Source organism: Schistocerca piceifrons, unplaced genomic scaffold, assembly GCF_021461385.2.
Source record: "Schistocerca piceifrons isolate TAMUIC-IGC-003096 unplaced genomic scaffold, iqSchPice1.1 HiC_scaffold_1062, whole genome shotgun sequence".
Classification (NCBI taxonomy): domain Eukaryota; kingdom Metazoa; phylum Arthropoda; class Insecta; order Orthoptera; family Acrididae; genus Schistocerca; species Schistocerca piceifrons.
The window spans coordinates 141,933-162,950 of record NW_025726866.1 but is presented as its reverse complement, the minus strand read 5'-3'; the positions used below and the strand labels follow the sequence as shown (position 1 = coordinate 162,950).

At 50.2% G+C, this 21,018-nt stretch overlaps 12 non-coding genes across 12 annotated transcripts; all 12 read right to left on the bottom strand.

Annotated features, from left to right (window-relative positions):
* Window positions 1-123: 123 nt before the first annotated feature.
* On the bottom strand, window positions 124-207 carry Trnal-uaa. Its single transcript has one exon. It is a non-coding gene; the product is annotated as a tRNA-Leu (tRNA).
* Window positions 208-1,995: 1,788 nt separating this feature from the next.
* Window positions 1,996-2,079, bottom strand: Trnal-uaa. The gene has a single exon. It is a non-coding gene; the product is annotated as a tRNA-Leu (tRNA).
* A 1,788-nt stretch (window positions 2,080-3,867) lies between these two features.
* Trnal-uaa lies at window positions 3,868-3,951 on the bottom strand. Its single transcript has one exon. It is a non-coding gene; the product is annotated as a tRNA-Leu (tRNA).
* A 1,788-nt stretch (window positions 3,952-5,739) lies between these two features.
* Trnal-uaa lies at window positions 5,740-5,823 on the bottom strand. The gene has a single exon. It is a non-coding gene; the product is annotated as a tRNA-Leu (tRNA).
* A 1,788-nt stretch (window positions 5,824-7,611) lies between these two features.
* Trnal-uaa lies at window positions 7,612-7,695 on the bottom strand. Its single transcript has one exon. It is a non-coding gene; the product is annotated as a tRNA-Leu (tRNA).
* Window positions 7,696-9,483: 1,788 nt separating this feature from the next.
* Trnal-uaa lies at window positions 9,484-9,567 on the bottom strand. The gene has a single exon. It is a non-coding gene; the product is annotated as a tRNA-Leu (tRNA).
* Window positions 9,568-11,355: 1,788 nt separating this feature from the next.
* Trnal-uaa lies at window positions 11,356-11,439 on the bottom strand. The gene has a single exon. It is a non-coding gene; the product is annotated as a tRNA-Leu (tRNA).
* A 1,788-nt stretch (window positions 11,440-13,227) lies between these two features.
* On the bottom strand, window positions 13,228-13,311 carry Trnal-uaa. The gene has a single exon. It is a non-coding gene; the product is annotated as a tRNA-Leu (tRNA).
* Window positions 13,312-15,099: 1,788 nt separating this feature from the next.
* On the bottom strand, window positions 15,100-15,183 carry Trnal-uaa. The gene has a single exon. It is a non-coding gene; the product is annotated as a tRNA-Leu (tRNA).
* A 1,788-nt stretch (window positions 15,184-16,971) lies between these two features.
* Trnal-uaa lies at window positions 16,972-17,055 on the bottom strand. The gene has a single exon. It is a non-coding gene; the product is annotated as a tRNA-Leu (tRNA).
* Window positions 17,056-18,843: 1,788 nt separating this feature from the next.
* Trnal-uaa lies at window positions 18,844-18,927 on the bottom strand. The gene has a single exon. It is a non-coding gene; the product is annotated as a tRNA-Leu (tRNA).
* A 1,788-nt stretch (window positions 18,928-20,715) lies between these two features.
* Window positions 20,716-20,799, bottom strand: Trnal-uaa. Its single transcript has one exon. It is a non-coding gene; the product is annotated as a tRNA-Leu (tRNA).
* Window positions 20,800-21,018: the final 219 nt, after the last annotated feature.

Below are 21,018 nucleotides of genomic sequence, written 5' to 3'. Positions count from 1 at the left end.
TCTTTTCGACCGCTCGGTCTGTCACTGTCGTCTCTAGTAAAATCTGCTTCGCGTGTTTCTGCATAATTTACTTGTTCTGTAAGATCACGGGAGTATGTTAGTTTCAGAATGTTTAAAATGCATTGTCAGATGTGGGGCTCGAACCCACGCTCCCTTATGGGAACCAGAGCTTAAATCTGGCGCCTTAGACCGCTCGGCCAATCTGACGTGCGAGGCAAGAGCTCCAGAGACTTCCTTCTCTAGCAATATCTCAAAGAACCTCACTGCGAAATCTGTTTCTTTTTTCGGTAGGATGGAATTATGTCAGTTTTAGAAAATTTAAGACGCTATGTCAGACGTCGCGTAGGAAATGCACCCTCCCCTTCGGGAACGAATGTGGCGCGTTGGACCGCTTTCTTCCGTCGTTTCTAGTTTGAACTGTAACTAGCAAAACTGTATTTAGTAATAGGAACATTTTCACATTGATGCAAAGAAAACTAGATATTAGCCAACGGCAAATAAGGCCGTTTCCTAGCAACAGCCACGCTGTGCATAACGCTCTCGTGGGAAGCCAATGAAATACTTCCTGTGAGGCTCAAACTGTCGACCTTCACTTTACAATACTTAGGCACTGCCCCGGTGGTACCGACGCATACATACTGAAGCGTCTTTGGATCGTCAGTGAGTACTTCATATTAGAAATTTCGTGTTCGCCCTGATGTGCATTAAAGGGCAGATTCTTCAGTAAAAGTTAGTTCTGCGCTCAGTTTCAGTATATGGCCCTAGCAGCACCAGGAAAACGGGTTCAGATGTGCTCGCCTTCCACTCGGCGTTGAGCGCCTACAGCGAGATTGCCTTCGGCCTCTGGCGCCAGGAGGGAAGGCGACACATCACGGAGCAAGCAGCGCGTAGCAGAAGGCGGTGGTGGTGTGTCGGTCAGCATGGTTGCTTCCCAAGTAGCTGATCCGGGTTCGAAGCCCGGACACCGCACGCAAGTTGTCTTCTTTACTCAGGAGAGTGTTTCCAACGCTCGCGATCGTCGAATTTCCAAACTGTCGTGTTACGAATGGTTTTCCTTCGCCCCTCGTCCAGCTCCGCGTAGGCTAGTGCGGATTGCGATTCACAGCATCGTGTGTCCCCATGTGTCGACTTGTCCCGACTTTGCTCGGCTGACGCGAAAGCTGACGCTTGCAAATGGGCGTATATGTAGAGGACAGGCGCTAGAAACGACTGGGAGAGACCGACTCGACAAACGCGCAACGGACCCTTTCATTTGACTGTGGCCGCAGGTTCGCGAATTTGGGTCCCGAGAGGCAAGAGAGGGGTCAGCGTGCTGGACCGTATCATTACCGCGCAGCAACACCGAAAACTAAGGGAAAAGGCAAAATTAAAGAATCCAACAGCACGTAGACTTCCTAGTTAGCCACCGAGCCGTGTACTAAGCACGCAAAAACGCTGCTTAACTTCGGTGATCGGACGAGAACCCGTGTCGTCAGCGTGGCACACAAGTCGGCGAGAACGTTTCCAGACGTGCGGACATCTTAGTCCTTGTACAGATCACTTGGGATTTGCCTGGCAGTCTCTCGCGCTGCCTTTTAGGGAAGCAATATGAAATAGCCCTTGGTGGGATCTAACCCATAGCCTTCCCGTTGTTAGCATGACACACTAACTTAGTGAGCTTACTGCCCACGCAATACGGCCGCTTCACATCTCCAGCACCTGAGCCACCGTTTCATCTATCTTTATTAAGGCCTTACGATTCCTTTAAACACGTATGCGTTGCTGTTGAGGTTTTCTCGCTGTCGCTTGGAACCCAGAGCCACAGCACAACAACAACGGAAACGTCCGTAAGAAGAGCTAAACCTCGACGCGGGAAAAGTATGTTCCGCTATTTCTTTTCGACCGCTCGGTCTGTCACTGTCGTCTCTAGTAAAATCTGCTTCGCGTGTTTCTGCATAATTTACTTGTTCTGTAAGATCACGGGAGTATGTTAGTTTCAGAATGTTTAAAATGCATTGTCAGATGTGGGGCTCGAACCCACGCTCCCTTATGGGAACCAGAGCTTAAATCTGGCGCCTTAGACCGCTCGGCCAATCTGACGTGCGAGGCAAGAGCTCCAGAGACTTCCTTCTCTAGCAATATCTCAAAGAACCTCACTGCGAAATCTGTTTCTTTTTTCGGTAGGATGGAATTATGTCAGTTTTAGAAAATTTAAGACGCTATGTCAGACGTCGCGTAGGAAATGCACCCTCCCCTTCGGGAACGAATGTGGCGCGTTGGACCGCTTTCTTCCGTCGTTTCTAGTTTGAACTGTAACTAGCAAAACTGTATTTAGTAATAGGAACATTTTCACATTGATGCAAAGAAAACTAGATATTAGCCAACGGCAAATAAGGCCGTTTCCTAGCAACAGCCACGCTGTGCATAACGCTCTCGTGGGAAGCCAATGAAATACTTCCTGTGAGGCTCAAACTGTCGACCTTCACTTTACAATACTTAGGCACTGCCCCGGTGGTACCGACGCATACATACTGAAGCGTCTTTGGATTGTCAGTGAGTACTTCATATTAGAAATTTCGTGTTCGCCCTGATGTGCATTAAAGGGCAGATTCTTCAGTAAAAGTTAGTTCTGCGCTCAGTTTCAGTATATGGCCCTAGCAGCACCAGGAAAACGGGTTCAGATGTGCTCGCCTTCCACTCGGCGTTGAGCGCCTACAGCGAGATTGCCTTCGGCCTCTGGCGCCAGGAGGGAAGGCGACACATCACGGAGCAAGCAGCGCGTAGCAGAAGGCGGTGGTGGTGTGTCGGTCAGCATGGTTGCTTCCCAAGTAGCTGATCCGGGTTCGAAGCCCGGACACCGCACGCAAGTTGTCTTCTTTACTCAGGAGAGTGTTTCCAACGCTCGCGATCGTCGAATTTCCAAACTGTCGTGTTACGAATGGTTTTCCTTCGCCCCTCGTCCAGCTCCGCGTAGGCTAGTGCGGATTGCGATTCACAGCATCGTGTGTCCCCATGTGTCGACTTGTCCCGACTTTGCTCGGCTGACGCGAAAGCTGACGCTTGCAAATGGGCGTATATGTAGAGGACAGGCGCTAGAAACGACTGGGAGAGACCGACTCGACAAACGCGCAACGGACCCTTTCATTTGACTGTGGCCGCAGGTTCGCGAATTTGGGTCCCGAGAGGCAAGAGAGGGGTCAGCGTGCTGGACCGTATCATTACCGCGCAGCAACACCGAAAACTAAGGGAAAAGGCAAAATTAAAGAATCCAACAGCACGTAGACTTCCTAGTTAGCCACCGAGCCGTGTACTAAGCACGCAAAAACGCTGCTTAACTTCGGTGATCGGACGAGAACCCGTGTCGTCAGCGTGGCACACAAGTCGGCGAGAACGTTTCCAGACGTGCGGACATCTTAGTCCTTGTACAGATCACTTGGGATTTGCCTGGCAGTCTCTCGCGCTGCCTTTTAGGGAAGCAATATGAAATAGCCCTTGGTGGGATCTAACCCATAGCCTTCCCGTTGTTAGCATGACACACTAACTTAGTGAGCTTACTGCCCACGCAATACGGCCGCTTCACATCTCCAGCACCTGAGCCACCGTTTCATCTATCTTTATTAAGGCCTTACGATTCCTTTAAACACGTATGCGTTGCTGTTGAGGTTTTCTCGCTGTCGCTTGGAACCCAGAGCCACAGCACAACAACAACGGAAACGTCCGTAAGAAGAGCTAAACCTCGACGCGGGAAAAGTATGTTCCGCTATTTCTTTTCGACCGCTCGGTCTGTCACTGTCGTCTCTAGTAAAATCTGCTTCGCGTGTTTCTGCATAATTTACTTGTTCTGTAAGATCACGGGAGTATGTTAGTTTCAGAATGTTTAAAATGCATTGTCAGATGTGGGGCTCGAACCCACGCTCCCTTATGGGAACCAGAGCTTAAATCTGGCGCCTTAGACCGCTCGGCCAATCTGACGTGCGAGGCAAGAGCTCCAGAGACTTCCTTCTCTAGCAATATCTCAAAGAACCTCACTGCGAAATCTGTTTCTTTTTTCGGTAGGATGGAATTATGTCAGTTTTAGAAAATTTAAGACGCTATGTCAGACGTCGCGTAGGAAATGCACCCTCCCCTTCGGGAACGAATGTGGCGCGTTGGACCGCTTTCTTCCGTCGTTTCTAGTTTGAACTGTAACTAGCAAAACTGTATTTAGTAATAGGAACATTTTCACATTGATGCAAAGAAAACTAGATATTAGCCAACGGCAAATAAGGCCGTTTCCTAGCAACAGCCACGCTGTGCATAACGCTCTCGTGGGAAGCCAATGAAATACTTCCTGTGAGGCTCAAACTGTCGACCTTCACTTTACAATACTTAGGCACTGCCCCGGTGGTACCGACGCATACATACTGAAGCGTCTTTGGATCGTCAGTGAGTACTTCATATTAGAAATTTCGTGTTCGCCCTGATGTGCATTAAAGGGCAGATTCTTCAGTAAAAGTTAGTTCTGCGCTCAGTTTCAGTATATGGCCCTAGCAGCACCAGGAAAACGGGTTCAGATGTGCTCGCCTTCCACTCGGCGTTGAGCGCCTACAGCGAGATTGCCTTCGGCCTCTGGCGCCAGGAGGGAAGGCGACACATCACGGAGCAAGCAGCGCGTAGCAGAAGGCGGTGGTGGTGTGTCGGTCAGCATGGTTGCTTCCCAAGTAGCTGATCCGGGTTCGAAGCCCGGACACCGCACGCAAGTTGTCTTCTTTACTCAGGAGAGTGTTTCCAACGCTCGCGATCGTCGAATTTCCAAACTGTCGTGTTACGAATGGTTTTCCTTCGCCCCTCGTCCAGCTCCGCGTAGGCTAGTGCGGATTGCGATTCACAGCATCGTGTGTCCCCATGTGTCGACTTGTCCCGACTTTGCTCGGCTGACGCGAAAGCTGACGCTTGCAAATGGGCGTATATGTAGAGGACAGGCGCTAGAAACGACTGGGAGAGACCGACTCGACAAACGCGCAACGGACCCTTTCATTTGACTGTGGCCGCAGGTTCGCGAATTTGGGTCCCGAGAGGCAAGAGAGGGGTCAGCGTGCTGGACCGTATCATTACCGCGCAGCAACACCGAAAACTAAGGGAAAAGGCAAAATTAAAGAATCCAACAGCACGTAGACTTCCTAGTTAGCCACCGAGCCGTGTACTAAGCACGCAAAAACGCTGCTTAACTTCGGTGATCGGACGAGAACCCGTGTCGTCAGCGTGGCACACAAGTCGGCGAGAACGTTTCCAGACGTGCGGACATCTTAGTCCTTGTACAGATCACTTGGGATTTGCCTGGCAGTCTCTCGCGCTGCCTTTTAGGGAAGCAATATGAAATAGCCCTTGGTGGGATCTAACCCATAGCCTTCCCGTTGTTAGCATGACACACTAACTTAGTGAGCTTACTGCCCACGCAATACGGCCGCTTCACATCTCCAGCACCTGAGCCACCGTTTCATCTATCTTTATTAAGGCCTTACGATTCCTTTAAACACGTATGCGTTGCTGTTGAGGTTTTCTCGCTGTCGCTTGGAACCCAGAGCCACAGCACAACAACAACGGAAACGTCCGTAAGAAGAGCTAAACCTCGACGCGGGAAAAGTATGTTCCGCTATTTCTTTTCGACCGCTCGGTCTGTCACTGTCGTCTCTAGTAAAATCTGCTTCGCGTGTTTCTGCATAATTTACTTGTTCTGTAAGATCACGGGAGTATGTTAGTTTCAGAATGTTTAAAATGCATTGTCAGATGTGGGGCTCGAACCCACGCTCCCTTATGGGAACCAGAGCTTAAATCTGGCGCCTTAGACCGCTCGGCCAATCTGACGTGCGAGGCAAGAGCTCCAGAGACTTCCTTCTCTAGCAATGTCTCAAAGAACCTCACTGCGAAATCTGTTTCTTTTTTCGGTAGGATGGAATTATGTCAGTTTTAGAAAATTTAAGACGCTATGTCAGACGTCGCGTAGGAAATGCACCCTCCCCTTCGGGAGCGAATGTGGCGCGTTGGACCGCTTTCTTCCGTCGTTTCTAGTTTGAACTGTAACTAGCAAAACTGTATTTAGTAATAGGAACATTTTCACATTGATGCAAAGAAAACTAGATATTAGCCAACGGCAAATAAGGCCGTTTCCTAGCAACAGCCACGCTGTGCATAACGCTCTCGTGGGAAGCCAATGAAATACTTCCTGTGAGGCTCAAACTGTCGACCTTCACTTTACAATACTTAGGCACTGCCCCGGTGGTACCGACGCATACATACTGAAGCGTCTTTGGATTGTCAGTGAGTACTTCATATTAGAAATTTCGTGTTCGCCCTGATGTGCATTAAAGGGCAGATTCTTCAGTAAAAGTTAGTTCTGCGCTCAGTTTCAGTATATGGCCCTAGCAGCACCAGGAAAACGGGTTCAGATGTGCTCGCCTTCCACTCGGCGTTGAGCGCCTACAGCGAGATTGCCTTCGGCCTCTGGCGCCAGGAGGGAAGGCGACACATCACGGAGCAAGCAGCGCGTAGCAGAAGGCGGTGGTGGTGTGTCGGTCAGCATGGTTGCTTCCCAAGTAGCTGATCCGGGTTCGAAGCCCGGACACCGCACGCAAGTTGTCTTCTTTACTCAGGAGAGTGTTTCCAACGCTCGCGATCGTCGAATTTCCAAACTGTCGTGTTACGAATGGTTTTCCTTCGCCCCTCGTCCAGCTCCGCGTAGGCTAGTGCGGATTGCGATTCACAGCATCGTGTGTCCCCATGTGTCGACTTGTCCCGACTTTGCTCGGCTGACGCGAAAGCTGACGCTTGCAAATGGGCGTATATGTAGAGGACAGGCGCTAGAAACGACTGGGAGAGACCGACTCGACAAACGCGCAACGGACCCTTTCATTTGACTGTGGCCGCAGGTTCGCGAATTTGGGTCCCGAGAGGCAAGAGAGGGGTCAGCGTGCTGGACCGTATCATTACCGCGCAGCAACACCGAAAACTAAGGGAAAAGGCAAAATTAAAGAATCCAACAGCACGTAGACTTCCTAGTTAGCCACCGAGCCGTGTACTAAGCACGCAAAAACGCTGCTTAACTTCGGTGATCGGACGAGAACCCGTGTCGTCAGCGTGGCACACAAGTCGGCGAGAACGTTTCCAGACGTGCGGACATCTTAGTCCTTGTACAGATCACTTGGGATTTGCCTGGCAGTCTCTCGCGCTGCCTTTTAGGGAAGCAATATGAAATAGCCCTTGGTGGGATCTAACCCATAGCCTTCCCGTTGTTAGCATGACACACTAACTTAGTGAGCTTACTGCCCACGCAATACGGCCGCTTCACATCTCCAGCACCTGAGCCACCGTTTCATCTATCTTTATTAAGGCCTTACGATTCCTTTAAACACGTATGCGTTGCTGTTGAGGTTTTCTCGCTGTCGCTTGGAACCCAGAGCCACAGCACAACAACAACGGAAACGTCCGTAAGAAGAGCTAAACCTCGACGCGGGAAAAGTATGTTCCGCTATTTCTTTTCGACCGCTCGGTCTGTCACTGTCGTCTCTAGTAAAATCTGCTTCGCGTGTTTCTGCATAATTTACTTGTTCTGTAAGATCACGGGAGTATGTTAGTTTCAGAATGTTTAAAATGCATTGTCAGATGTGGGGCTCGAACCCACGCTCCCTTATGGGAACCAGAGCTTAAATCTGGCGCCTTAGACCGCTCGGCCAATCTGACGTGCGAGGCAAGAGCTCCAGAGACTTCCTTCTCTAGCAATATCTCAAAGAACCTCACTGCGAAATCTGTTTCTTTTTTCGGTAGGATGGAATTATGTCAGTTTTAGAAAATTTAAGACGCTATGTCAGACGTCGCGTAGGAAATGCACCCTCCCCTTCGGGAACGAATGTGGCGCGTTGGACCGCTTTCTTCCGTCGTTTCTAGTTTGAACTGTAACTAGCAAAACTGTATTTAGTAATAGGAACATTTTCACATTGATGCAAAGAAAACTAGATATTAGCCAACGGCAAATAAGGCCGTTTCCTAGCAACAGCCACGCTGTGCATAACGCTCTCGTGGGAAGCCAATGAAATACTTCCTGTGAGGCTCAAACTGTCGACCTTCACTTTACAATACTTAGGCACTGCCCCGGTGGTACCGACGCATACATACTGAAGCGTCTTTGGATCGTCAGTGAGTACTTCATATTAGAAATTTCGTGTTCGCCCTGATGTGCATTAAAGGGCAGATTCTTCAGTAAAAGTTAGTTCTGCGCTCAGTTTCAGTATATGGCCCTAGCAGCACCAGGAAAACGGGTTCAGATGTGCTCGCCTTCCACTCGGCGTTGAGCGCCTACAGCGAGATTGCCTTCGGCCTCTGGCGCCAGGAGGGAAGGCGACACATCACGGAGCAAGCAGCGCGTAGCAGAAGGCGGTGGTGGTGTGTCGGTCAGCATGGTTGCTTCCCAAGTAGCTGATCCGGGTTCGAAGCCCGGACACCGCACGCAAGTTGTCTTCTTTACTCAGGAGAGTGTTTCCAACGCTCGCGATCGTCGAATTTCCAAACTGTCGTGTTACGAATGGTTTTCCTTCGCCCCTCGTCCAGCTCCGCGTAGGCTAGTGCGGATTGCGATTCACAGCATCGTGTGTCCCCATGTGTCGACTTGTCCCGACTTTGCTCGGCTGACGCGAAAGCTGACGCTTGCAAATGGGCGTATATGTAGAGGACAGGCGCTAGAAACGACTGGGAGAGACCGACTCGACAAACGCGCAACGGACCCTTTCATTTGACTGTGGCCGCAGGTTCGCGAATTTGGGTCCCGAGAGGCAAGAGAGGGGTCAGCGTGCTGGACCGTATCATTACCGCGCAGCAACACCGAAAACTAAGGGAAAAGGCAAAATTAAAGAATCCAACAGCACGTAGACTTCCTAGTTAGCCACCGAGCCGTGTACTAAGCACGCAAAAACGCTGCTTAACTTCGGTGATCGGACGAGAACCCGTGTCGTCAGCGTGGCACACAAGTCGGCGAGAACGTTTCCAGACGTGCGGACATCTTAGTCCTTGTACAGATCACTTGGGATTTGCCTGGCAGTCTCTCGCGCTGCCTTTTAGGGAAGCAATATGAAATAGCCCTTGGTGGGATCTAACCCATAGCCTTCCCGTTGTTAGCATGACACACTAACTTAGTGAGCTTACTGCCCACGCAATACGGCCGCTTCACATCTCCAGCACCTGAGCCACCGTTTCATCTATCTTTATTAAGGCCTTACGATTCCTTTAAACACGTATGCGTTGCTGTTGAGGTTTTCTCGCTGTCGCTTGGAACCCAGAGCCACAGCACAACAACAACGGAAACGTCCGTAAGAAGAGCTAAACCTCGACGCGGGAAAAGTATGTTCCGCTATTTCTTTTCGACCGCTCGGTCTGTCACTGTCGTCTCTAGTAAAATCTGCTTCGCGTGTTTCTGCATAATTTACTTGTTCTGTAAGATCACGGGAGTATGTTAGTTTCAGAATGTTTAAAATGCATTGTCAGATGTGGGGCTCGAACCCACGCTCCCTTATGGGAACCAGAGCTTAAATCTGGCGCCTTAGACCGCTCGGCCAATCTGACGTGCGAGGCAAGAGCTCCAGAGACTTCCTTCTCTAGCAATATCTCAAAGAACCTCACTGCGAAATCTGTTTCTTTTTTCGGTAGGATGGAATTATGTCAGTTTTAGAAAATTTAAGACGCTATGTCAGACGTCGCGTAGGAAATGCACCCTCCCCTTCGGGAACGAATGTGGCGCGTTGGACCGCTTTCTTCCGTCGTTTCTAGTTTGAACTGTAACTAGCAAAACTGTATTTAGTAATAGGAACATTTTCACATTGATGCAAAGAAAACTAGATATTAGCCAACGGCAAATAAGGCCGTTTCCTAGCAACAGCCACGCTGTGCATAACGCTCTCGTGGGAAGCCAATGAAATACTTCCTGTGAGGCTCAAACTGTCGACCTTCACTTTACAATACTTAGGCACTGCCCCGGTGGTACCGACGCATACATACTGAAGCGTCTTTGGATCGTCAGTGAGTACTTCATATTAGAAATTTCGTGTTCGCCCTGATGTGCATTAAAGGGCAGATTCTTCAGTAAAAGTTAGTTCTGCGCTCAGTTTCAGTATATGGCCCTAGCAGCACCAGGAAAACGGGTTCAGATGTGCTCGCCTTCCACTCGGCGTTGAGCGCCTACAGCGAGATTGCCTTCGGCCTCTGGCGCCAGGAGGGAAGGCGACACATCACGGAGCAAGCAGCGCGTAGCAGAAGGCGGTGGTGGTGTGTCGGTCAGCATGGTTGCTTCCCAAGTAGCTGATCCGGGTTCGAAGCCCGGACACCGCACGCAAGTTGTCTTCTTTACTCAGGAGAGTGTTTCCAACGCTCGCGATCGTCGAATTTCCAAACTGTCGTGTTACGAATGGTTTTCCTTCGCCCCTCGTCCAGCTCCGCGTAGGCTAGTGCGGATTGCGATTCACAGCATCGTGTGTCCCCATGTGTCGACTTGTCCCGACTTTGCTCGGCTGACGCGAAAGCTGACGCTTGCAAATGGGCGTATATGTAGAGGACAGGCGCTAGAAACGACTGGGAGAGACCGACTCGACAAACGCGCAACGGACCCTTTCATTTGACTGTGGCCGCAGGTTCGCGAATTTGGGTCCCGAGAGGCAAGAGAGGGGTCAGCGTGCTGGACCGTATCATTACCGCGCAGCAACACCGAAAACTAAGGGAAAAGGCAAAATTAAAGAATCCAACAGCACGTAGACTTCCTAGTTAGCCACCGAGCCGTGTACTAAGCACGCAAAAACGCTGCTTAACTTCGGTGATCGGACGAGAACCCGTGTCGTCAGCGTGGCACACAAGTCGGCGAGAACGTTTCCAGACGTGCGGACATCTTAGTCCTTGTACAGATCACTTGGGATTTGCCTGGCAGTCTCTCGCGCTGCCTTTTAGGGAAGCAATATGAAATAGCCCTTGGTGGGATCTAACCCATAGCCTTCCCGTTGTTAGCATGACACACTAACTTAGTGAGCTTACTGCCCACGCAATACGGCCGCTTCACATCTCCAGCACCTGAGCCACCGTTTCATCTATCTTTATTAAGGCCTTACGATTCCTTTAAACACGTATGCGTTGCTGTTGAGGTTTTCTCGCTGTCGCTTGGAACCCAGAGCCACAGCACAACAACAACGGAAACGTCCGTAAGAAGAGCTAAACCTCGACGCGGGAAAAGTATGTTCCGCTATTTCTTTTCGACCGCTCGGTCTGTCACTGTCGTCTCTAGTAAAATCTGCTTCGCGTGTTTCTGCATAATTTACTTGTTCTGTAAGATCACGGGAGTATGTTAGTTTCAGAATGTTTAAAATGCATTGTCAGATGTGGGGCTCGAACCCACGCTCCCTTATGGGAACCAGAGCTTAAATCTGGCGCCTTAGACCGCTCGGCCAATCTGACGTGCGAGGCAAGAGCTCCAGAGACTTCCTTCTCTAGCAATATCTCAAAGAACCTCACTGCGAAATCTGTTTCTTTTTTCGGTAGGATGGAATTATGTCAGTTTTAGAAAATTTAAGACGCTATGTCAGACGTCGCGTAGGAAATGCACCCTCCCCTTCGGGAACGAATGTGGCGCGTTGGACCGCTTTCTTCCGTCGTTTCTAGTTTGAACTGTAACTAGCAAAACTGTATTTAGTAATAGGAACATTTTCACATTGATGCAAAGAAAACTAGATATTAGCCAACGGCAAATAAGGCCGTTTCCTAGCAACAGCCACGCTGTGCATAACGCTCTCGTGGGAAGCCAATGAAATACTTCCTGTGAGGCTCAAACTGTCGACCTTCACTTTACAATACTTAGGCACTGCCCCGGTGGTACCGACGCATACATACTGAAGCGTCTTTGGATCGTCAGTGAGTACTTCATATTAGAAATTTCGTGTTCGCCCTGATGTGCATTAAAGGGCAGATTCTTCAGTAAAAGTTAGTTCTGCGCTCAGTTTCAGTATATGGCCCTAGCAGCACCAGGAAAACGGGTTCAGATGTGCTCGCCTTCCACTCGGCGTTGAGCGCCTACAGCGAGATTGCCTTCGGCCTCTGGCGCCAGGAGGGAAGGCGACACATCACGGAGCAAGCAGCGCGTAGCAGAAGGCGGTGGTGGTGTGTCGGTCAGCATGGTTGCTTCCCAAGTAGCTGATCCGGGTTCGAAGCCCGGACACCGCACGCAAGTTGTCTTCTTTACTCAGGAGAGTGTTTCCAACGCTCGCGATCGTCGAATTTCCAAACTGTCGTGTTACGAATGGTTTTCCTTCGCCCCTCGTCCAGCTCCGCGTAGGCTAGTGCGGATTGCGATTCACAGCATCGTGTGTCCCCATGTGTCGACTTGTCCCGACTTTGCTCGGCTGACGCGAAAGCTGACGCTTGCAAATGGGCGTATATGTAGAGGACAGGCGCTAGAAACGACTGGGAGAGACCGACTCGACAAACGCGCAACGGACCCTTTCATTTGACTGTGGCCGCAGGTTCGCGAATTTGGGTCCCGAGAGGCAAGAGAGGGGTCAGCGTGCTGGACCGTATCATTACCGCGCAGCAACACCGAAAACTAAGGGAAAAGGCAAAATTAAAGAATCCAACAGCACGTAGACTTCCTAGTTAGCCACCGAGCCGTGTACTAAGCACGCAAAAACGCTGCTTAACTTCGGTGATCGGACGAGAACCCGTGTCGTCAGCGTGGCACACAAGTCGGCGAGAACGTTTCCAGACGTGCGGACATCTTAGTCCTTGTACAGATCACTTGGGATTTGCCTGGCAGTCTCTCGCGCTGCCTTTTAGGGAAGCAATATGAAATAGCCCTTGGTGGGATCTAACCCATAGCCTTCCCGTTGTTAGCATGACACACTAACTTAGTGAGCTTACTGCCCACGCAATACGGCCGCTTCACATCTCCAGCACCTGAGCCACCGTTTCATCTATCTTTATTAAGGCCTTACGATTCCTTTAAACACGTATGCGTTGCTGTTGAGGTTTTCTCGCTGTCGCTTGGAACCCAGAGCCACAGCACAACAACAACGGAAACGTCCGTAAGAAGAGCTAAACCTCGACGCGGGAAAAGTATGTTCCGCTATTTCTTTTCGACCGCTCGGTCTGTCACTGTCGTCTCTAGTAAAATCTGCTTCGCGTGTTTCTGCATAATTTACTTGTTCTGTAAGATCACGGGAGTATGTTAGTTTCAGAATGTTTAAAATGCATTGTCAGATGTGGGGCTCGAACCCACGCTCCCTTATGGGAACCAGAGCTTAAATCTGGCGCCTTAGACCGCTCGGCCAATCTGACGTGCGAGGCAAGAGCTCCAGAGACTTCCTTCTCTAGCAATATCTCAAAGAACCTCACTGCGAAATCTGTTTCTTTTTTCGGTAGGATGGAATTATGTCAGTTTTAGAAAATTTAAGACGCTATGTCAGACGTCGCGTAGGAAATGCACCCTCCCCTTCGGGAACGAATGTGGCGCGTTGGACCGCTTTCTTCCGTCGTTTCTAGTTTGAACTGTAACTAGCAAAACTGTATTTAGTAATAGGAACATTTTCACATTGATGCAAAGAAAACTAGATATTAGCCAACGGCAAATAAGGCCGTTTCCTAGCAACAGCCACGCTGTGCATAACGCTCTCGTGGGAAGCCAATGAAATACTTCCTGTGAGGCTCAAACTGTCGACCTTCACTTTACAATACTTAGGCACTGCCCCGGTGGTACCGACGCATACATACTGAAGCGTCTTTGGATCGTCAGTGAGTACTTCATATTAGAAATTTCGTGTTCGCCCTGATGTGCATTAAAGGGCAGATTCTTCAGTAAAAGTTAGTTCTGCGCTCAGTTTCAGTATATGGCCCTAGCAGCACCAGGAAAACGGGTTCAGATGTGCTCGCCTTCCACTCGGCGTTGAGCGCCTACAGCGAGATTGCCTTCGGCCTCTGGCGCCAGGAGGGAAGGCGACACATCACGGAGCAAGCAGCGCGTAGCAGAAGGCGGTGGTGGTGTGTCGGTCAGCATGGTTGCTTCCCAAGTAGCTGATCCGGGTTCGAAGCCCGGACACCGCACGCAAGTTGTCTTCTTTACTCAGGAGAGTGTTTCCAACGCTCGCGATCGTCGAATTTCCAAACTGTCGTGTTACGAATGGTTTTCCTTCGCCCCTCGTCCAGCTCCGCGTAGGCTAGTGCGGATTGCGATTCACAGCATCGTGTGTCCCCATGTGTCGACTTGTCCCGACTTTGCTCGGCTGACGCGAAAGCTGACGCTTGCAAATGGGCGTATATGTAGAGGACAGGCGCTAGAAACGACTGGGAGAGACCGACTCGACAAACGCGCAACGGACCCTTTCATTTGACTGTGGCCGCAGGTTCGCGAATTTGGGTCCCGAGAGGCAAGAGAGGGGTCAGCGTGCTGGACCGTATCATTACCGCGCAGCAACACCGAAAACTAAGGGAAAAGGCAAAATTAAAGAATCCAACAGCACGTAGACTTCCTAGTTAGCCACCGAGCCGTGTACTAAGCACGCAAAAACGCTGCTTAACTTCGGTGATCGGACGAGAACCCGTGTCGTCAGCGTGGCACACAAGTCGGCGAGAACGTTTCCAGACGTGCGGACATCTTAGTCCTTGTACAGATCACTTGGGATTTGCCTGGCAGTCTCTCGCGCTGCCTTTTAGGGAAGCAATATGAAATAGCCCTTGGTGGGATCTAACCCATAGCCTTCCCGTTGTTAGCATGACACACTAACTTAGTGAGCTTACTGCCCACGCAATACGGCCGCTTCACATCTCCAGCACCTGAGCCACCGTTTCATCTATCTTTATTAAGGCCTTACGATTCCTTTAAACACGTATGCGTTGCTGTTGAGGTTTTCTCGCTGTCGCTTGGAACCCAGAGCCACAGCACAACAACAACGGAAACGTCCGTAAGAAGAGCTAAACCTCGACGCGGGAAAAGTATGTTCCGCTATTTCTTTTCGACCGCTCGGTCTGTCACTGTCGTCTCTAGTAAAATCTGCTTCGCGTGTTTCTGCATAATTTACTTGTTCTGTAAGATCACGGGAGTATGTTAGTTTCAGAATGTTTAAAATGCATTGTCAGATGTGGGGCTCGAACCCACGCTCCCTTATGGGAACCAGAGCTTAAATCTGGCGCCTTAGACCGCTCGGCCAATCTGACGTGCGAGGCAAGAGCTCCAGAGACTTCCTTCTCTAGCAATATCTCAAAGAACCTCACTGCGAAATCTGTTTCTTTTTTCGGTAGGATGGAATTATGTCAGTTTTAGAAAATTTAAGACGCTATGTCAGACGTCGCGTAGGAAATGCACCCTCCCCTTCGGGAACGAATGTGGCGCGTTGGACCGCTTTCTTCCGTCGTTTCTAGTTTGAACTGTAACTAGCAAAACTGTATTTAGTAATAGGAACATTTTCACATTGATGCAAAGAAAACTAGATATTAGCCAACGGCAAATAAGGCCGTTTCCTAGCAACAGCCACGCTGTGCATAACGCTCTCGTGGGAAGCCAATGAAATACTTCCTGTGAGGCTCAAACTGTCGACCTTCACTTTACAATACTTAGGCACTGCCCCGGTGGTACCGACGCATACATACTGAAGCGTCTTTGGATCGTCAGTGAGTACTTCATATTAGAAATTTCGTGTTCGCCCTGATGTGCATTAAAGGGCAGATTCTTCAGTAAAAGTTAGTTCTGCGCTCAGTTTCAGTATATGGCCCTAGCAGCACCAGGAAAACGGGTTCAGATGTGCTCGCCTTCCACTCGGCGTTGAGCGCCTACAGCGAGATTGCCTTCGGCCTCTGGCGCCAGGAGGGAAGGCGACACATCACGGAGCAAGCAGCGCGTAGCAGAAGGCGGTGGTGGTGTGTCGGTCAGCATGGTTGCTTCCCAAGTAGCTGATCCGGGTTCGAAGCCCGGACACCGCACGCAAGTTGTCTTCTTTACTCAGGAGAGTGTTTCCAACGCTCGCGATCGTCGAATTTCCAAACTGTCGTGTTACGAATGGTTTTCCTTCGCCCCTCGTCCAGCTCCGCGTAGGCTAGTGCGGATTGCGATTCACAGCATCGTGTGTCCCCATGTGTCGACTTGTCCCGACTTTGCTCGGCTGACGCGAAAGCTGACGCTTGCAAATGGGCGTATATGTAGAGGACAGGCGCTAGAAACGACTGGGAGAGACCGACTCGACAAACGCGCAACGGACCCTTTCATTTGACTGTGGCCGCAGGTTCGCGAATTTGGGTCCCGAGAGGCAAGAGAGGGGTCAGCGTGCTGGACCGTATCATTACCGCGCAGCAACACCGAAAACTAAGGGAAAAGGCAAAATTAAAGAATCCAACAGCACGTAGACTTCCTAGTTAGCCACCGAGCCGTGTACTAAGCACGCAAAAACGCTGCTTAACTTCGGTGATCGGACGAGAACCCGTGTCGTCAGCGTGGCACACAAGTCGGCGAGAACGTTTCCAGACGTGCGGACATCTTAGTCCTTGTACAGATCACTTGGGATTTGCCTGGCAGTCTCTCGCGCTGCCTTTTAGGGAAGCAATATGAAATAGCCCTTGGTGGGATCTAACCCATAGCCTTCCCGTTGTTAGCATGACACACTAACTTAGTGAGCTTACTGCCCACGCAATACGGCCGCTTCACATCTCCAGCACCTGAGCCACCGTTTCATCTATCTTTATTAAGGCCTTACGATTCCTTTAAACACGTATGCGTTGCTGTTGAGGTTTTCTCGCTGTCGCTTGGAACCCAGAGCCACAGCACAACAACAACGGAAACGTCCGTAAGAAGAGCTAAACCTGGACGCGGGAAAAGTATGTTCCGCTATTTCTTTTCGACCGCTCGGTCTGTCACTGTCGTCTCTAGTAAAATCTGCTTCGCGTGTTTCTGCATAATTTACTTGTTCTGTAAGATCACGGGAGTATGTTAGTTTCAGAATGTTTAAAATGCATTGTCAGATGTGGGGCTCGAACCCACGCTCCCTTATGGGAACCAGAGCTTAAATCTGGCGCCTTAGACCGCTCGGCCAATCTGACGTGCGAGGCAAGAGCTCCAGAGACTTCCTTCTCTAGCAATATCTCAAAGAACCTCACTGCGAAATCTGTTTCTTTTTTCGGTAGGATGGAATTATGTCAGTTTTAGAAAATTTAAGACGCTATGTCAGACGTCGCGTAGGAAATGCACCCTCCCCTTCGGGAACGAATGTGGCGCGTTGGACCGCTTTCTTCCGTCGTTTCTAGTTTGAACTGTAACTAGCAAAACTGTATTTAGTAATAGGAACATTTTCACATTGATGCAAAGAAAACTAGATATTAGCCAACGGCAAATAAGGCCGTTTCCTAGCAACAGCCACGCTGTGCATAACGCTCTCGTGGGAAGCCAATGAAATACTTCCTGTGAGGCTCAAACTGTCGACCTTCACTTTACAATACTTAGGCACTGCCCCGGTGGTACCGACGCATACATACTGAAGCGTCTTTGGATCGTCAGTGAGTACTTCATATTAGAAATTTCGTGTTCGCCCTGATGTGCATTAAAGGGCAGATTCTTCAGTAAAAGTTAGTTCTGCGCTCAGTTTCAGTATATGGCCCTAGCAGCACCAGGAAAACGGGTTCAGATGTGCTCGCCTTCCACTCGGCGTTGAGCGCCTACAGCGAGATTGCCTTCGGCCTCTGGCGCCAGGAGGGAAGGCGACACATCACGGAGCAAGCAGCGCGTAGCAGAAGGCGGTGGTGGTGTGTCGGTCAGCATGGTTGCTTCCCAAGTAGCTGATCCGGGTTCGAAGCCCGGACACCGCACGCAAGTTGTCTTCTTTACTCAGGAGAGTGTTTCCAACGCTCGCGATCGTCGAATTTCCAAACTGTCGTGTTACGAATGGTTTTCCTTCGCCCCTCGTCCAGCTCCGCGTAGGCTAGTGCGGATTGCGATTCACAGCATCGTGTGTCCCCATGTGTCGACTTGTCCCGACTTTGCTCGGCTGACGCGAAAGCTGACGCTTGCAAATGGGCGTATATGTAGAGGACAGGCGCTAGAAACGACTGGGAGAGACCGACTCGACAAACGCGCAACGGACCCTTTCATTTGACTGTGGCCGCAGGTTCGCGAATTTGGGTCCCGAGAGGCAAGAGAGGGGTCAGCGTGCTGGACCGTATCATTACCGCGCAGCAACACCGAAAACTAAGGGAAAAGGCAAAATTAAAGAATCCAACAGCACGTAGACTTCCTAGTTAGCCACCGAGCCGTGTACTAAGCACGCAAAAACGCTGCTTAACTTCGGTGATCGGACGAGAACCCGTGTCGTCAGCGTGGCACACAAGTCGGCGAGAACGTTTCCAGACGTGCGGACATCTTAGTCCTTGTACAGATCACTTGGGATTTGCCTGGCAGTCTCTCGCGCTGCCTTTTAGGGAAGCAATATGAAATAGCCCTTGGTGGGATCTAACCCATAGCCTTCCCGTTGTTAGCATGACACACTAACTTAGTGAGCTTACTGCCCACGCAATACGGCCGCTTCACATCTCCAGCACCTGAGCCACCGTTTCATCTATCTTTATTAAGGCCTTACGATTCCTTTAAACACGTATGCGTTGCTGTTGAGGTTTTCTCGCTGTCGCTTGGAACCCAGAGCCACAGCACAACAACAACGGAAACGTCCGTAAGAAGAGCTAAACCTGGACGCGGGAAAAGTATGTTCCGCTATTTCTTTTCGACCGCTCGGTCTGTCACTGTCGTCTCTAGTAAAATCTGCTTCGCGTGTTTCTGCATAATTTACTTGTTCTGTAAGATCACGGGAGTATGTTAGTTTCAGAATGTTTAAAATGCATTGTCAGATGTGGGGCTCGAACCCACGCTCCCTTATGGGAACCAGAGCTTAAATCTGGCGCCTTAGACCGCTCGGCCAATCTGACGTGCGAGGCAAGAGCTCCAGAGACTTCCTTCTCTAGCAATATCTCAAAGAACCTCACTGCGAAATCTGTTTCTTTTTTCGGTAGGATGGAATTATGTCAGTTTTAGAAAATTTAAGACGCTATGTCAGACGTCGCGTAGGAAATGCACCCTCCCCTTCGGGAACGAATGTGGCGCGTTGGACCGCTTTCTTCCGTCGTTTCTAGTTTGAACTGTAACTAGCAAAACTGTATTTAGTAATAGGAACATTTTCACATTGATGCAAAGAAAACTAGATATTAGCCAACGGCAAATAAGGCCGTTTCCTAGCAACAGCCACGCTGTGCATAACGCTCTCGTGGGAAGCCAATGAAATACTTCCTGTGAGGCTCAAACTGTCGACCTTCACTTTACAATACTTAGGCACTGCCCCGGTGGTACCGACGCATACATACTGAAGCGTCTTTGGATCGTCAGTGAGTACTTCATATTAGAAATTTCGTGTTCGCCCTGATGTGCATTAAAGGGCAGATTCTTCAGTAAAAGTTAGTTCTGCGCTCAGTTTCAGTATATGGCCCTAGCAGCACCAGGAAAACGGGTTCAGATGTGCTCGCCTTCCACTCGGCGTTGAGCGCCTACAGCGAGATTGCCTTCGGCCTCTGGCGCCAGGAGGGAAGGCGACACATCACGGAGCAAGCAGCGCGTAGCAGAAGGCGGTGGTGGTGTGTCGGTCAGCATGGTTGCTTCCCAAGTAGCTGATCCGGGTTCGAAGCCCGGACACCGCACGCAAGTTGTCTTCTTTACTCAGGAGAGTGTTTCCAACGCTCGCGATCGTCGAATTTCCAAACTGTCGTGTTACGAATGGTTTTCCTTCGCCCCTCGTCCAGCTCCGCGTAGGCTAGTGCGGATTGCGATTCACAGCATCGTGTGTCCCCATGTGTCGACTTGTCCCGACTTTGCTCGGCTGACGCGAAAGCTGACGCTTGCAAATGGGCGTATATGTAGAGGACAGGCGCTAGAAACGACTGGGAGAGACCGACTCGACAAACGCGCAACGGACCCTTTCATTTGACTGTGGCCGCAGGTTCGCGAATTTGGGTCCCGAGAGGCAAGAGAGGGGTCAGCGTGCTGGACCGTATCATTACCGCGCAGCAACACCGAAAACTAAGGGAAAAGGCAAAATTAAAGAATCCAACAGCACGTAGACTTCCTAGTTAGCCACCGAGCCGTGTACTAAGCACGCAAAAACGCTGCTTAACTTCGGTGATCGGACGAGAACCCGTGTCGTCAGCGTGGCACACAAGTCGGCGAGAACGTTTCCAGACGTGCGGACATCTTAGTCCTTGTACAGATCACTTGGGATTTGCCTGGCAGTCTCTCGCGCTGCCTTTTAGGGAAGCAATATGAAATAGCCCTTGGTGGGATCTAACCCATAGCCTTCCCGTTGTTAGCATGACACACTAACTTAGTGAGCTTACTGCCCACGCAATACGGCCGCTTCACATCTCCAGCACCTGAGCCACCGTTTCATCTATCTTTATTAAGGCCTTACGATTCCTTTAAACACGTATGCGTTGCTGTTGAGGTTTTCTCGCTGTCGCTTGGAACCCAGAGCCACAGCACAACAACAACGGAAACGTCCGTAAGAAGAGCTAAACCTCGACGCGGGAAAAGTATGTTCCGCTATTTCTTTTCGACCGCTCGGTCTGTCACTGTCGTCTCTAGTAAAATCTGCTTCGCGTGTTTCTGCATAATTTACTTGTTCTGTAAGATCACGGGAGTATGTTAGTTTCAGAATGTTTAAAATGCATTGTCAGATGTGGGGCTCGAACCCACGCTCCCTTATGGGAACCAGAGCTTAAATCTGGCGCCTTAGACCGCTCGGCCAATCTGACGTGCGAGGCAAGAGCTCCAGAGACTTCCTTCTCTAGCAATATCTCAAAGAACCTCACTGCGAAATCTGTTTCTTTTTTCGGTAGGATGGAATTATGTCAGTTTTAGAAAATTTAAGACGCTATGTCAGACGTCGCGTAGGAAATGCACCCTCCCCTTCGGGAACGAATGTGGCGCGTTGGACCGCTTTCTTCCGTCGTTTCTAGTTTGAACTGTAACTA